Genomic DNA, 14,168 nt, shown 5'->3' on the forward strand with positions numbered 1-14,168 from the left:
AATGGCACATTTCATTGGTCACGTGTCATGTCCAAGAATTGTGTGGGTTGAGCAATACTTCCTGACCTGGGCTTCGCAAGCCTTGCCACCCTGGACACACACAGGAAGGTGCAGAAAGGAGCTAGCGGAACCCTTTGGTAGAGAACGGAGGGTGGACAGCAAAGGTAGTAGTAGAGCTACAAAGCGTTTTCAGGAGGGGCTAGCAAGTGCAGCAGGAGTAGGCAGGAAAGATATTCACATTGCCCGAGGGAGGGGGAAGCACAGAGAAACCGAGATGTTCTGAGGAGGAGGGAAAGCAGTGGAGGCAGGGAAGGGGCTGAGCTGAGATTCCTGCATGGAAGACTGCTCCACACTTGACTTCAGCATGTAGGACAGAAGGGGCCCTCATTCCATCCCTCATGGGCTCGGGCTTCACCTGGTCATTTCAGGGCACCACCAGGAACCGTGGCTGAGAGGACAGCTCCAGCACCACTGCCTGCCCCTCGTCCTGTGGCTGTGTAATCCTGAGGATCACAGATCAAACAGAGCCCTGCCTCACTCTTTTTTTTTTTTACTCTTTCCATGGAACAGTTGGAAACACTGTCGGAAGATGCTGGAAGGAAAGACTCTCCCACACCGGAAGAAATGGGGGGTGATACAGGTATGTATGGGGAAGTGACACTGGCTAAGTTAGGTGATGTACTCAAGGTCATGCAGGAAGTCTGTAGCTAAGCCAGGAAGTGACACTAGGCCTCCTGAATCTGCATTCATTGACCTACCCAGAGACCATCATTGCTGCCCTACCTACCATCTCACATGCAGCACTGCAGGAAAGAGATAGTTAGCTCCTGACCTTCAAGCATGAAATTCTGCAACGTGTGGGCATGGCAGAGGATCCAGTCAAGCTGGTTACCAGTGCCCTACCCTAACACACCTTCATAGCACACATGGCTTATTCACTCTGCTTGTAGACTCCATTTCAGCTAAGTGCAATGGCTAAGTGATTACAACACTGGACTGGAAACTGAAAGGTGTTTCCCTGTACAAAATCAAATCCTGTCCACAGGAGAAGCCTGTTTCTTGAGGAAAGACGTTGGACTGAATGACCTTTGGAGACCCTTGCTTTATTCTTCTACATTAAGTGACAGCTCTCTTTTCTCCACAGCAGCTGCTGCCAGCACCCCTAGAAAACGGCTTTCCTTTTTGAAAAAGATACCGAATGCTCTCTCTAGAACGCAGTCTCTTTTCTCTCATGTTGCCTTGCATGCTGCAGAAAATTTTGAAAAGTTGCGCCAGAGATTATACCTACATGTTAAATTATTTTAGGATAAATAGGAAAAGTATAAATAGTGTTTGGAAAAAATGTGGTCTGTTGGAGGCTTCTAGTGGTACTTTGTGACTGTTTGCAACTTCATTCTCATGTAGTTAAACCCAACAAAGAGGGCAGAGAGAAAAGGCAGACAGGAGGCCTACTCCACAGGGAGGAGGGAGGCTCCTTTTAGGATGCATCATTCAGGAGTTACGGTGCACTCCCAAGCAGTTGGCTGTGCCACAGGATGGGTGTTGGAGAGAGAGGTCAGGAGCCAGCCCAACCAGCCGGTAGGGCCACAAAGGGCCCAAGAACTTGAGATAACTTGGAGGTACCACCTAGCAAGGGTGGAGAGTTAAAGCCAGCAGATAATGCTATTTGAAGATGGCAGCATTCTCCTCCTGGAATCACAGGGTAATCAGAAGGCTGCTGGAATCACCGATGTTGACACATCATTGTCAGCGCCAGTAGAGCGAACAATTTTCTGAATCTCTAGCTACAGTGACTGGGGTTTAACTCAAGCTGTCTGAGCAGAAGAGCAGCATGGCACAGCTGCCTGAGGGGAGCAAACACCCAGGACTGAGGATCAGCCTGTCTTGCCCTGGCAGCAGGGAGAGGTGAAGGGAATGCTGGTGTCTCTGACATGTTGGAGCTCTGGGCCACCAGGGGAGCCTTCAGATTCACTCCTATGAGGGCCTGAGTCATCTCTGACCCATCTCTAATATGTGCTGCTTTTCCCACAAGGGCTGGAATTACTCTGGAGCTGAGGGACGTGGTATTGCCAAGGTCACTGCTGCTCACCCTCAAAATTCAAAGCTTGGGGGAGAGCCGGCTAGTTAGGGTTGGCCCCCAAATAATGAAGATTTCTTTAATATGGGCTGCCTATACATGTGTTTATTGGCTAATTAGAATGCATTGGAGCAGACGCAGTTAGTCGAGTCTGCTCCACGTCTTCATTAGAATGCTGCAGCATCCCCGCCGCGTCACATGTATTAAGCCCCCGCACATTTTAAAATGGCTGCAGGGCGCTTTAACTAAACCTGATTGGATAAAGTTTAGATAAAGCATCTCGCAGCCATTTTTAAACATGCAGGGGCTTAATACACGTGATGGTGAGGCATTTTAATTAGAGTGGCTGTCCCAGGACCACTCTTATTGGACTCCTCCCCCAAATATGTGTATAAGCAGCCATGATTTCTTTAAGCTCTTGCTTTTTGAACTCCCCACTCCTTAAGTGGGGATAGTTTCCAGGCTGCTGGCTGCCATATGGGCAGAACAGGAAACTGTGACGTTCACTCCCACAAGGATCTTGCACTGCCTGCCTGAGGACACAGCTTCTCCACAATGATGTTCTAGTGTGGAGGTTTCCAAAGTTTTTATGCTGCGGCCTGGGAAACCATAGCCCAGAAGTGGCCGCAGCCTGGCAAACCATGGCCCAGCAGTCACAGTCAACCACAGCTGGAATTTCCAGGTGGGGGGTGGGGAGTGGGCCAAACCCTGCGCTGCCACGGGACTTGCAGTAGGAACCATGGCCTCTCCGCCCAGCTCTGGGGAGCCACGGTTTGCCAGTCGGCAGCCACTTCCAATCCCACAGCCAACCCACCACAGCCTAGCACCAGGCCACGGGCCAGGTATTGAGAATCCCTGTTCTAGTGTAAGCCACAGGCTGTGGGCTGCTGAGGCCTGTTCCAGTGAGTCCAGTTTTTGCTCTCTGCTGTTCCTCATGCACCTCTAGCTTCAGGACCATTTCCCATCCTTCCCCAGGCCAGGAAGGGGCTCCACTGAAACCCCCAATACTCATTCTCAGGCCTCTTAGCAAAAATGGGCCTGCCTGACCTAGGACTCACAGGATGGGATCAGATGGGGGAGTGGTAGTGTCTATACAGGCATACTCCATCATCCTTCCATGTGAGGCATGCTGGGTTACCAGAGCGAGGAGGGAGAGCTCCTGAGGAACCTAGTGTTATCATACATCTTGGTTTTCCTGGACATATCCTCTTTTTTGGCCCCCTTTGCTCGCATTCAGGTGGGTTTTTAACATGCAAGCAAATTCCCGGGTTTTTGCTTTGCCTCCATTTTTCCCGGGCAGAAGCAGCTTGGATGCTTGGGGCTGGGAACAGCAGGCAAGGTGATTGGCTGTCAGGGGTTACGTGCTCTGCACACGGGCCTGGCAAGAATGTGTGTGCATGTGCACATGCAGGAGCTGCATGGGCAGCAGGGCTGGAGGGACAGGGGTCTCTGGGTCGGTAGTGAAGGGCATCAACAGTGCTGGCTGGAGGGCAGGGGGCTTTGGGTCAGGAGTGAGGGGCAGTGGCAGGGCTGGGGAGACAAGGGGTTAAGCATATCACCCCCCTCCCACCACCCGCAACCATATACCGCCCCTTCACAGGTGTTCTCCTTTTTGATTCTGGAAACATGGTAACCCTACAAAAACGGTTACTTTATCTGTCATCCAGAGAATATTTTAATCAAATCCTGGAGTGATATATTTTGCATATTTAGCTCACATAAACATCTTACATAAATATCAGTGACTTGTTCAATGTAAAAATGGATTTGAGCATAGATTCCTAGGTTCCAAATCCTAGATGTATGCTTGGGACCTTAGTTCACACCTGGCTTTCATATGAAACTATCACAATGAAAACCTTACAAAAAAGGTGAAATAAGTAGTAATGGGGTAAACAGGATGGAAGGAAGATGTTCAAGAAAATAAAGCTTCTATTCTTAGAGATCTGTTGGACAAATTCTATTTTGGGCCATAAACCATTATTTAAAGCAAAAATTAGTAGTTCACTGTTACCAGACAAAACATGCAGAACACAGAGACTATGTAACAAACAGTTCTTACCTTGTAACCATTAAAAACAAAATAGTGTAAGGAAGATTAGAACTGACTCAAGTACCAAAGGGCAGAGTGGAGAAGAAGCAAATGATGGGCAGGGAAAAGACTGAAGAAAATCGATTTTTTTTTTTTTTTTCAGAAAACTTAGCAGCATTTAAATTATTTGAAGGCAGTCCTTATTGTTAATACCACCTTTATAAAGGTTTATTGATACAGGGCAAAAAACCCCTGTTATTGTAATACTGAAATTTCTCAATAAAATAGAACCTGCAATACTTAAAGGCAAGACTAATTGTATTGTATTATGTTGTACTTATTATTATTTCCTAATTTATTTCCAAAGCCAGTGTTGATCTAAAAGAGGAGAATGTAAGGTAGCTTATACTCCCTTTGGAGCACTCTCACAGAAGATCAATTGGAAAAAAAAAATCAGTGGGGCTTAGGCTCCTAATCAACACTAGATGTTTCTGAAAACCTTATACTTCAGCCTGTTTCTCTATCAAGGCTGTTTTTCATGATCTTTGCTCTCCCATGACCTTCTTGTCTGTTGTCTCAGTAGTCAACCTGAGATTATAACGTCTTTGCAACAAGAATTCTGTAGTCTTTTAAAGCACTCATAGCAACGCAACATAAAATAATACACTCCCTGGTGTCAGTGCAGCAGCTGTATGTCAGGTATGTATAACACCCAAATAAGATGTCCATTTGTGTGGCCTTGGATTTTCCTTTAAAAACAAAAACAACTTATTTTAAGGTCTGGTTTTTCTTCCAGGTGCTTTGTTAGTCAAGTCAAATCTGTGTGCTGTTGATGATACTATGCGAAAGGAATGTGATCGTACTGTCTAGTAAAGTGATTTAAATTTCAAATCAACTTTGTTTCTCACTCAGATTCTTTGGAAAATCCCACCCACACTATCTGGGGTTATGTAACCACATTTCTTTTTAATTCACACACTGTGCCCCTTCTGGAATTTCTCTTCACTCCATTCTGGTCTTGATTAATTAGCTAATAAACACATACATATACACTTCTTGTATTAGCAAATTTGTCAAATGTACTTAGAAGAACTACAGATAAAAACAGAATATTGGTTGGTATTACTGACTTCATAATAAACGGACTGATTTGCTCAAACAGTTAATTAGTTAAATGTTTCCACTGGTGAAAAGAGTCCAAATGAATGTACAAGCTATATAGAAATTGTTGCTCTAAATGTTTGAAGCCTATAAAGATTTAAGAACAATGTTAAGTGTCTTTTGCACAAAGCCTTTTGACATAAAAATGCCTTTAAATTTGCCATATTTTCTCACATACACTTCCCCCCCAAAAGACAGCTGTTGGAAATTGCAATGCATATTATATGCAAAAAATATCATAAGATCAGTTTCTGCCAGTTACAGACAAAAATTTAATTAAAATCTGCAGGCTGCACTCCATAGCTGCTGCTACTCAGTTAAATGATATAAGGAACTATATATTACATTCTACCTTTCAAAAACAAGGTATATATTATGTTCAGAGATGTGTTATATGTGAGACAATATGGTATATTTAGATTTGCAATAACATTCATATGGCCTGCCTGTTCAACTTTAATGAGCAACCTAAACTTCTGAATCAACTGAGAGTTAAGAGGGCTTACATGGTAGATTATAAATGGGGAAAAAAGCAAATGGACTATTTTCTAACTTGAATCCATTTTGATGCAAGGTAATATAGCAAGCTGAATTAAAAATAGAACCGCCATTTAGTTATAACTCATATATAGTTTAAACCCTTAACTATGCTTCATGATAATTTACCCGATTCATCTTCTCAGAAATGCATGTGCACATCCTACTAGAACTTGCATTATTCTATTGTCATAATTTAAATCAGTACTCTCTGAATATAACTATATTAATAAAATAATGCACAGAATTCCTGCCTCTCAGTCACTTATAACCAAAAGCCAAACCATGTGAGATTTAATAAACTGAAGTTAACAATTGAGTTTAACAATTGAGTTAGCTTGTGTTTACAATATGGACTGCTAAAACTTTAAAATCAGTTGACTAGTTTTTAAGGCTAGGGACAGACATTCAAAAAGCCAGAGCCAGAATTGATTCAACCTTTGCAGGTTAGTCTAAACTGGCTAGGCTGAACCAGTTTCCAACCATACAAACAATCCCTCTGGACTGAGGAAATTCGGGCACATGCCTGCAGTGGCTCAGGCTAGAAGCCAGGGGGTGCTAGAGCTGAGGGGGGTGTGGCCAGGCCCTGGCAGGACTTTCTCATTAGGCAGGTCTGCCTGCACCATCCCAAGCTTTCCCCTGCTGGCTGCTCAAGGGGTGGGAGAGTTGTCAGCCCCCAGACCCTTGCTAGCACTCTGAGGCAAGTGGGGGCATGCAGTGCATGCATCTGTTGATGATGCAGAGCTTTTCAGTCTCCCTCCCTGCTTGTTAGACTGTCTGAGGCAAACTGACAGGCGAACAAGGTAGCCTGGAGCTGATAAGGGTGTGCACAGAGCATTGCATAGACTGGAGAAAGTGATTTGAATAAAAGAGGCAGGAAGGGAGCTGGGTTAGTGTTTGTGACCCATGTTCCTATGGGTTTCTTTGCTTCTATGCCTCTCCCAGAATTGCCCCTTCTCCACCTTCCCCGCTCTCTGCCCTTCCTACCTTTCCTGTTCAAAGCACCAGTCTATACACCGCACTGCGCACATTTTTCACAGCTTCTAATAAAACTATATATATCTAATTTAGTCAGTGTATATAGGTGCACATCTACCCTGCTTTCTAATGAACTCATTGCCAGAGAAGTTTTGTGCTTCACATCCTCTTTCCCAAGACTTCTACTGTGAATTCCTTATCCCATTTAGTCAACAGGAGTTTTACAACAGAGTTCGTTGAGGCCAGGAATTCACCCTTAATATGAAGTTTCTTCTGCTGTAAAAACAGAAGTAAATGTTGTCACATCAGAGGCCCAATCCTGCAAACATGTACTTTCAGAATCTTACAATTAATGATACAAGTAAGGGTTACATAAATAAGAGTTTTCTATATAAGGGCCTAAGTGGATCTTTTTCATAGTGTCATAGTTTTTAGAGGCTGGAAGAGACCTTAAAGATCATTTTTATTTAACATTCTCTATATTCTCTCTCTCAAGGAATATTTTGAAGTTGATCATCCCATAATTTGGATATAAATCTAAATTATAACAATAGCAGCAGCAATTCAGCCAAGTAAAAAATGACAAACTTTGTGGATGTTTCTTATTTGAGATTAAATAGGGAAATTTTCCCATGTACTGTTCCATTAGTACGGTGGCAATCGTCTAATACACAGAGGGCTTAACTGCGCATTAGCATAGTTTACTGCACACTTGCACAGTAATAGTTTACCAGCGCAGCTACAGCTGGTCTCCACAGAGACCCCAGCCTGAGCTCTCCCACCCAGGTGCGGCTGGGGTCTCCATGGAGACTGACCCAAGCCATGCTGGCAGGGGCAGCTGGGAAATGAAGTCCATGGCCAACCAGATCTGACCTGTGGGCCAGACTTTGCCTCTCCCTGTTCTTGGCTAACTTGAGGTAGGAGGTGAGGGTGTGCTAGCAGCCCTTAAGGTGGCTGAAGGCACACTCCACCAGGGTGTGGGCCTGGCCCAAGCAGCAGTTAAAGTGGGCCTGGCAGGGCTCCAGCTGGCCAGCATAGGGCTGGAAGAGCCAGAGGAAGACTGAGTAGGTGGGGTCCCTGAGGAGGGGCAGGACAGTCACAGCACCCAACTGCAGACTCAGCACCCCCAGTGTGAAGCAGCTGCTCTGCACCAGGCCTGGCAGGCTGGAGTTCCTGAAGACACAGGAGTCATGCGCAGTACCTGCCCAGGTGTTGCTCACGTGCATCAAGGCCCTGTGGTGGTCCACGACAGCTTGGAGCTCCACAGAGTGAAAGCCCCTCTGGCTGTAATAGGGGCAGTCTCCATGGAGTAGACAGGTAGCAGGGATGTGGGTCCTATCCAGGGCTCCAATGCACTGGGAAAATCCAAGGGCACAGAACCCCACCACCACCACCACCAGGGGGTCATGCACATAAAGCAGTGTCCCCCAGCATGGCCTGGAGGGCACCATACACCTCCAGGATGGCCTCCCTGGTGGTGGCCTTACCTATGCCAAACTGGTGGCAGGCAAGACCAGCTTCAGCAGGGTGAGGGCCAGCTGGGTGTCTGTGGGGAGGGGTGGCTGCATGGCGGCGTCCTGCCACTCCAGGTGTGGCCAGAGCTGCTCCACTAGATCCTGGAAAGTGTCCCCGGTCATCTTGAACATCTTTAGCCACTGCTTATTGTCCCAGGGTATGCTGGACAACATGCAGCCACCACTCCTGGTTGACCCAGTGGGCCCAAAGGCAGCAGGACCGGAGGCCCAGGAGGGCAACAGCGGCATCCCGGAGCTTGTTGTCATTGTCCCTGCCAGGCAGATAGGACTGAGGTGACAGCTGTGTAGACCCTGTGGGCCTCATCTCCTCTGATGTAATGGCTACAAATTCGCACATGCACTCATGAGTAGAGGGTTGAAGATTATAAAACTAGTGACTGACTGACTGACCCTTGATGATTTGTGACCCAGATAAATATATTAAGCATGCAGTCACCCACAAGTTACATAGCATTGTAGTGGGAAGCCTTCATGTATCAAGAAGCCTCTGAAGTGTGAAGACTCCTGATTGGTTGAGTAATGATTGATGGGTGATTGACTGATCAAATTAGTTTGCAATTGGCCTAAAGCATGACTGAAAGGAGTGGGGCAATTGGTCTAAATAAAAGATGAGTGAGCACCAGAAGTGAGTTTGAGGTGCATTTGTGAGGTGTGGTGATGGTGTGTGTGCTTGTTATCTAAGTGTGGTGCTGCCTGATGTTATGAAACACAGTGGACACTGCAGTAAGTGAGACTTACCTGAAAGGATAGCTCCTGACTGCATTGAACCCAGAGATCTTCACTACCTGCAGTTCTGTCTGGAGAAGGTAATGGATAGCCCCTCCTTTGCCTTGAGGTCCTGAGTATCCTGTGGAGAAAAGGGTTAGAAATCCTCAGTTTCAGTGAGATCTGTTAGAGCGGTCTCACAATAAGGCCTACATGTGTTATACTGACAGCCTGTGGTGGTAAGGAGCGTAACTATGAGGGGTGTGCGAAGCAGGCTGTATTCGATTCAGATTCAGCCCGATTCAGGGAACAGCAATTCGATTCATTGATTAGGATCACTATCCTGATTTGATTCGGATGAATCTGAATATTTGATGCCGATTCAGAGAATCACTGATTTGCCCATAGACACAGCTTTAAATGTTTTTTTAACGTAGCTTGAGGTACCAGGCATGGCTTGTGAACGCCGAGATGGTGGGTCAGATAGAGCATCCCACAGGAGCGCAAGGGGGGCCCCCACACTCTCAGTGGCAGACTTCCTGCAACCCCCGGCTTGGTAATCTCCCACAGGGGGAACCCTGGGTGCCCCCCCCAGACCTAGAAGGCACCAGTTGCCAAGCTGGGTGGTGGGGAAGGGTCCCCTGCATGCTCCACAGCGGACCCGGAAGTGGACCGAAAGTGCTTTGGGTCCACCACCAAGCACGCAGGGACCCCCCCGTGCTCTCATGGGATGCTCCATCCACTGCAGCATCTCAGCGTTTACGAACCGCCTGGTACCTTGAGGTATGTAGAAAAACATTTAAAGCTGTCTGCATCCAAATCATTGAATCGCTCCAAATCAATTCGGAGGGTTCTGATTCAATTCAGAGAGATTAAAGGGTCTCCTGATTTGATTTGGAGATTCAGCCACCGAATTGGGTCGAACTGAATCAGCAACCGAAGCTTCCCACAGCTCTAGTAACTATCTTTTGGACTGGTGTTTGAGTGTTTATATCTATTAGTTTGTGTAACTGCTTATACTAGTTGATGCTGTTGTTATATTTTATTCAATACAGCTATGGTGTTTAAGCTTATTGGAGTTGTAGTGTGTTTATTCCAACCTTCAAGCGGGGCTAGGCTGCACGTCAATGCCTGAAGGATTTAACCCTAAATCCACCACATTTGTTTATATCAAAGAAGTATTTTGAGGAGGCTTAACAACCCTCCAATCCAATGGTTGATCAGAGACCCTCAGGGGTGCATACACAGTGGATGGGCAGGCAGTTGCTGGGCTTAGGGGAGCTGGGAGAGGCAAGATGGCTGTGGGCCAAGCAGCGGCTGGCGCAGCAGGCCAGCAAGGCCAGTGCAGTGGCCAGCAGGAGTGTGGGGTTGGTCATAGCTGCAAGGACCAGGGGCAGGAGCCATGGCATTGGGAGGCACAAGGGGTGAGGACAGCACTGTCATGTGCCATCCCTGCACTGCACATGCTGCTCCCTGGCCAGAGAAGTGGCTGGCCAGGGAACAGCATGCAGGGCTGGCTTTTAAAGAGGACTGCCAGCTGCTGGCAGCTGCAGTTTGGAGCTCCTCCTAGTGGCAGCAGGCATCCATTGCAACGCCCCAGGAAGTGGGAGCAGAATTGCTGCCATTGCCAACTAGTCTGTTCCTGCTTCCCTGCATGCGTAGATGCCTGCCCAGCACGACTTACTCATGAGTAATTTTCTCGCGAGTAAACTGGTGCCACAGCAAATGCATATGTGGATGTGCCCAGAGTCGACAAAGCAGCACTTTCAGATTTAAAAAGTTTCAGAGTTCTTTAAGACTGGTAAAAAGACTGTTTCTGTACAAAAGGCCTATGAACCTTTAATGTATACAGTTCTTGCTACTTTTGTTCTAATCATCTCAAAGAATATGATAATTATCATTCATAGCTGCAAAATGACACTTTTGTGATTGTACTTGTGAAATTAGTAGCTGCTGTTTAGAGCAGAGATGCTTCTAAGCATACTACATTCTTGGGGGAAAAAAATCCCACAAAATCAAAAAGTGGAGAATCGCCATTTTCGTTTCCTTGCAATTTCAAACTAAGCACTTGTCTGTATTCCCCAGTGCTGTACTGGGGAATATGAACAAAGCATATTTAATCACTTTAAATGCAGTAAATTTAGAGTACTTCTGAACTGAATGCTTCAGTAATACCAAAGCAGATCCATGGCCACATTGTGTTCAGTGAAAGGAACAAAGCTCACTCAGATGGTTCTAATACAGAATTTATTTTGTTGGTAGGGATTTTGCTTGTGCTAGAACTGCAGCATGCAGCCCAAAGTAGTAATTAATACCCATTTATTATCTCTCATGTACATGCACCTAGATTATGGGTTCTATAAAATATATAATTTTAGACTACTTCTGTTTTAGATTTAAATTTGAATTAGACATTTGTTGACTTTAGAAATGCCCACCATTTGCCCAGATGAAACTTGGATATTGACCCCATGCCCATTTACACCACTAAATACAATCATTATGAGTCAATACAAAATGTTTCCTGTACAGAACTATAAAAGTTTCTTTAAACTTAAATATAGACCACAAGAGATTAATTGGAAAATAACCTAATTAGAAAAATCCTGACAAAGAAATGAACTGAAAAACATCATTCTAACATGAAATGTTTATTATATAAAAAGTTCATGAACTGCATAGCTGTGACATGAGTAGTCTAAAAAATTATACCAATAGCCCACTTGTGTTTCTTTTGCTAATCCCCAGCAAGTTAAACACTAAGAAAAATGTCATATAAACTGCTCTACTCTATAAAATTATATATATAAAACAAAATTATGGCATGCACAATAAAAGTTCTTATTAAAAAAAAAAAAAAAATCAAACAAATATTGATCCAAAAAAATAGACATTTAAAATTCTTAGATTCAAGTTGAATTTTGAATTTACATAAAAAAGTACAAATTTGAAAAAAGCTCCATTGGATAAAAACTAAAGTTTCTTATTCAAATATAAAGATAACTTAAGTCCAGAAAGCAGTAACAAAATGTAAACATTCATAAGACACATGAAAATTCTCTTTAAGAAATATTAAATTCTCTTTAAGAAATATTTACTGTTTTTTGTCTCATTAAAGTGCTGGCATATGCTTTCAGCTTTATCAAATGTTAAAAGAAACAAAACACATTTATGTACATGATACCATCTTCATGAGCTTCCAGTTTTATCATTTTAATTTAGCAATAATTTGACAGGTCTGTTAAGGCACGGTTTTGCAGAAATGTGCTATTCTGACATTTCTTCCCTCCCTTCATCGTAAATTAGTGTCCAACTTCAAATATTTTCTAATTTAAAAAAATATTTAAACTGATTTAATACAATTTGTTTTTGTTAGCTAGTTTTAAATGCAAGATATCTATTTTGGAAATTATGGCTTTTACACAATTTGGGGAGAGAGAAAGAGCGAGCTCTGAAGTCAGTCTATCTACTGCAGCAACTACCTCTCTTGCAAAATCATGGTATCATTTATTTATAATAAATATATAAAAAAGGATATGTTCATATGTATAAGAGTTAACAGTGAAGGCCCCTAACACCTAGGCCCCTCAGGTAGGTTCCTACTTGAGTCCACTTGGTGTTAAAAGGTATCACAAAAAAATATCTTGTTTGAACATGGCAAAGTAGTGGATTTTAACAGACTAGCTAATGGCCTGATCTTGAACGTCATACTCAGGTTAACGTCAATCTGTACCAACAGGAGTGCCATTAAAATAGATCCACATGATTTAAAAAAAATTCACCCCTTTTGCTAAAATATAATGCAGCCTTTTATTGCATGTTAATAATGGTATTTACATTTTTTCCTTCAATTTTAGTTAACAATGTTGAAATACTGTCAGGGTCGACATCCACATCTGAGGAAATGCAAGATAAATCAGAATTGTGATACTTAATTGGGCTGGACAAGAGACATCCACAGGATCTGATTTAACTCTTTAGCCTAGAAGACCCTGAAAGTACTTTAAAGTGCTATTAACTCTCATCATATTTCAAAGAGTTTAATACTTACATTCTTATGTGAGAATACTCAAATTGTTATACTATTAGTGCTATTATGTTGAAGATTGCGTTTTGTCAGCATTTCAAGGACCTCCCCCCCACACACTTAATTATCAGGAGTTTAAACCCTCATCAACATCTGCTCAGGTGAAAATTTGGAGTATTTATCAGATCCTAGAAACAAGGAGGTGGGTGAAAACAATACCTTTGCTTATCTGCAGTTTAAAACCAAGAGAAAATGGATACATGTGTTCTCTAAAAATTATGAAGGATTTTATAAGCACTAAAAGCTTTGTTCTTAAATAATAAAACCTTTAAAGGTCATTTTGCAACATGGACATAGGTCTCAAAAAATACACATCTTTCTTAAATAAATATTGCTTTGTAAGCAAAATCAAAATCTTTCCACTCCATTCTTTTTTTGTTGTTGTTAACCAGTCAGATTCCTACAATGCAGGTGCATCACAGCTATATAGAAAATAAGTGTCTATTAGTCTATTCTTTATACCCTTTAAAAACTTCCCAGATAAAAATATTATGGTATAGGAATTCTTATGGTTTACTGGAATGTAATTCCAATTAAATCTAGATTTAGAAAAGGATGACATTATGATGCCAAGCAATAATAAGCACTCAATCAATACATGTTTCAGTATAGTACTTTTTACCCTTTTTGATAGAGCTGTCAACATAAACCAAATCTTCAGCATTAAAACTAAAAACCTACCCATATTCTACAATGATTCAACATATGTTACATACCACATACTCAGGGGAACCAGTTAGCAAAGGCAAAATGACTATCTTTAACTACTGCCAACTGTTCTAGATAGAAAAGGCACTTGCTCATTAAAATACTGCATCCCAAGGCATCCATTAATTTTAGCTTGAGCATCATTTCAGTTAAAAAAACATTGAGAGCAGCCACTGTAGGGCAGCAGTTCCCAAACTGTGGGTCATGACTCCAAATGGGGTCGCAACATTAGCAGATGGGGTTGCAATGAACGGGGATCTAGGTTTTCCAGAGTGAGAAAAAACATGGGAAAATGCAGGCTTCCCTTTGCAGGATGGTAGAGTTCCAGCCTGCAAAGGACTGCTTGGG

Source organism: Gavialis gangeticus, unplaced genomic scaffold (assembly GCF_001723915.1).
Source record: "Gavialis gangeticus isolate Ggan-Ray unplaced genomic scaffold, GavGan_comp1, whole genome shotgun sequence".
Lineage (NCBI taxonomy): Eukaryota > Metazoa > Chordata > Crocodylia > Gavialidae > Gavialis > Gavialis gangeticus.